This window comes from Astatotilapia calliptera, chromosome 18 (genome assembly GCF_964374335.1).
Source record: "Astatotilapia calliptera chromosome 18, fAstCal68.1, whole genome shotgun sequence".
Taxonomy (NCBI): Eukaryota; Metazoa; Chordata; class Actinopteri; order Cichliformes; family Cichlidae; genus Astatotilapia; species Astatotilapia calliptera.
This window is the reverse complement of record NC_137439.1, coordinates 25,700,234-25,702,972: the sequence shown is the minus strand read 5'-3', so window position 1 is coordinate 25,702,972 and position 2,739 is coordinate 25,700,234. Positions and strand designations below refer to the sequence as shown.

General features: G+C 41.1%; 1 long non-coding RNA gene across 1 annotated transcript; it reads right to left on the bottom strand.

The window, feature by feature from the left end:
- Positions 1-437: 437 nt before the first annotated feature.
- LOC145421665 (uncharacterized) lies at positions 438-2,292 on the bottom strand. The gene is made up of 2 exons (XR_013903020.1): positions 2,157-2,292; positions 438-1,019 (listed from the first exon to the last, which is right to left on the bottom strand). It is a non-coding gene; the product is annotated as an uncharacterized LOC145421665 (long non-coding RNA).
- Positions 2,293-2,739: the final 447 nt, after the last annotated feature.

Genomic DNA, 2,739 nt, shown 5'->3' with positions numbered 1-2,739 from the left:
AAGAAGGAAAGCAAAGAGAAAACGCTGAGGTATGCCAAATTACAGAAATAGTGGACTGCATTGTCAACATGTATGATGGAGGTCAAGAAACAGTACAACAGCGAGTGTCTAAAGCAGGGGTGGGGAACTCCAGGCCTCAAGGGCTGGTGTCCTGCAGGCTTTAGATACCATCCTGGGTCAGCACACCTGAATGAAATGATTAGTTCATTACCAGACCTCTGGAGAACTTCAAGACCTGTTGAGGACATAATTTAGTCATTTAAATGATCTATGTTCGATCAAGGACACATCTAAAACCTGCAGGACACCGGCCCTTGAGGCCTGGAGTTCCCCCATCCTTGGTCTACAGCAATCTGTAAAACACTGAGAAGCTTCTGGTTTGGATCTGCATTTCAGCCAGTGCTGCTGGAGAAACTCATGGAATTGTGAACATAAAATTCAATTCAATTCAATTTTATTTATATAGCACCAAATCACAACAACAGTTGCCTCAAGGCGCTTTATATTATAAGGTAGACCCTACAATAATACATACAGAGAAAAACCCAACAATCATATGACCCCCTATGAGCAAGCACTTCGGCGACAGTGGGAAGGAAAAACTCTCTTTTAACAGGAAGAAACCTCCGGCAGAACCAGGCTCAGGGAGGGGCGGGGCCATCTGCTGTGACCGGTTGGGGTGAGAGAAGGAAGACAGGATAGAAGACTTGCTGTGGAAGAGAGACAGGGGTTAATAACAGGTATGATTCAATGCATAAAAAAGTACCATCAAAATTTTGATTGACCATGTAATACATCTGGTCCAGATGAACAGAATCAACCTTTTGGGACTTACTTACCTGGATGATTGAACATGCATCAAGACCTAGTCATAGATTGGCCTCCCCAAAACCCAAACCTCAACAATACTGAAGCAGTGTGAGATCATCTTCACAGAGAACAGAACAAAAAGCAGCCAACGTCCAAAGAAGAGCTTTAAATGTCCTTGAAGAAGCCTGGAGGAGTATTCCTGAAGACTACTGGAAGAAATGACAAGAAAGCTGCCTGAGAGAGTTCAGGCTGTGTTGAAGTATAAAGGTGATGATACCAAATATTGACTCTCAAGTTTGTTGGAATGGCAAACTCTGTTTTTCTTTATATATTATATGTTTGCACAGATTTATTGCACCTCTTTCACATTCTTTTAGCGAAACACAGAGGAATGAGGAGCGGCTCGAGACTTTTGCACAGACGCCGTAGTCTTAAAAGAGCCATCTCTTTAAAAATCATCGTACAGATGTGTGCGTGTATAGGTCAACTAACTAATCTAATCAGTCCTAATAAGTTAAAAAGCATAATGCAAGACATGCTCACAGTTAATGATGTATTTTTTTGTTATTAAAGGAAAGTCCAATTAGTAATATCCCAGAAAACCTGTTAAATCTGTCTCAGTGAACCCAATTAAACTAATTCACATCTTTAAAATGAAATATTTATGGCAGATATTCAGTCCAGTAGCAGCGCCTGCTGTTTATTCTTTCAGTTTACTGAATGAAATATATCAGCGATGGCCAGTCTGGAGGACATCTTGATGCTAACTGTTGATAGCTTACAAGTTTCTCTCAACAATGCTGCAAAAGCAGACACTGTCTGTTCCCCCCCCCCCCCCCCCATAAGAGTCTAAAAAAACCATGTTTTCTTGTGAGTTTTCTTGTCTTCCTGTCATCAAAGTATTGGCAGGAATACAGACTCTGTAATCAGATTTTAGGAGGCCAGGAGAAGCGGAGACTTTCCTGCTGGTTTTGGTATAAACAATCAGAAGGAGAAACAGTAACTGAGACAACACAAGCCAGACTGTGCGTACAGACATGTGTTGGAGGAGGTAAAGATGCTTTTCATATGTGAAGATTTTGAGAAATTGTGAACATTTGGAGCTCTGTAGACACATGGTGTGTACATTTTTTTAAATACCTTGTTATATTCATCTTGATAAATGGTAAATGCTGATTAGGAACTAGGCAAGATTTCTATTTTAACTTCAACTTTATGTAGTAAATGTCACTCGACGGTGTAGTGGCTATAAATTAATAACATCTATAAGCCTCCTTTTAACTATTCACTTGTCTTTCTAACGGGCACTGAAGTCTCCTGAGATAGTGAAGGCTTTATTGTGCTACCTGAACAGGAAGAGGAAAGCGCTTCTGTTTTGCCCAGCAGCCATTTATATCTTTCCCCAGGTAGCTGAAACCGTGGACAGCAAAACAACTGGGGTACCCGTGGAAACACTGCCTGGAAAAAAAAAAAAGAAATCCATTGTCGGTGTGCCAAAAAAGGTGAGAGAAACTGAAGGTAAAACAAGAGTGAACTTCAGAGAGCTCAAGGACCTGTGAGGGCTCAGAAGCAGCTTTCAGTCAGCAATATTCCTCTCAGTAACAACACAAAGCTTTGTAGTCTTTGCAACAGGGTCAGTGGGGGGAACGATGTCAATCTACTAATCACAGAACAAGCCGGTGCCACTGATCTTGGAGGTCACTGCAAGTAACTGTACGCTGGAATCTGCCACTTGTATCTACATCATCTGGTTGGACATTAAGCTTTTCATATTTGATTCAGTGGGCTGATGCTTTTATCCAGACCAAGAGACAAGAACTGAAAAATAAACCCAAAGCTTGAGGCTGTCTCCTAAAAAAGAGTCACTCCCAATAGACTCCCATGTTAAAATGTCCAACTTTTAACCATTAAAAGCATTTTTACAGCGTA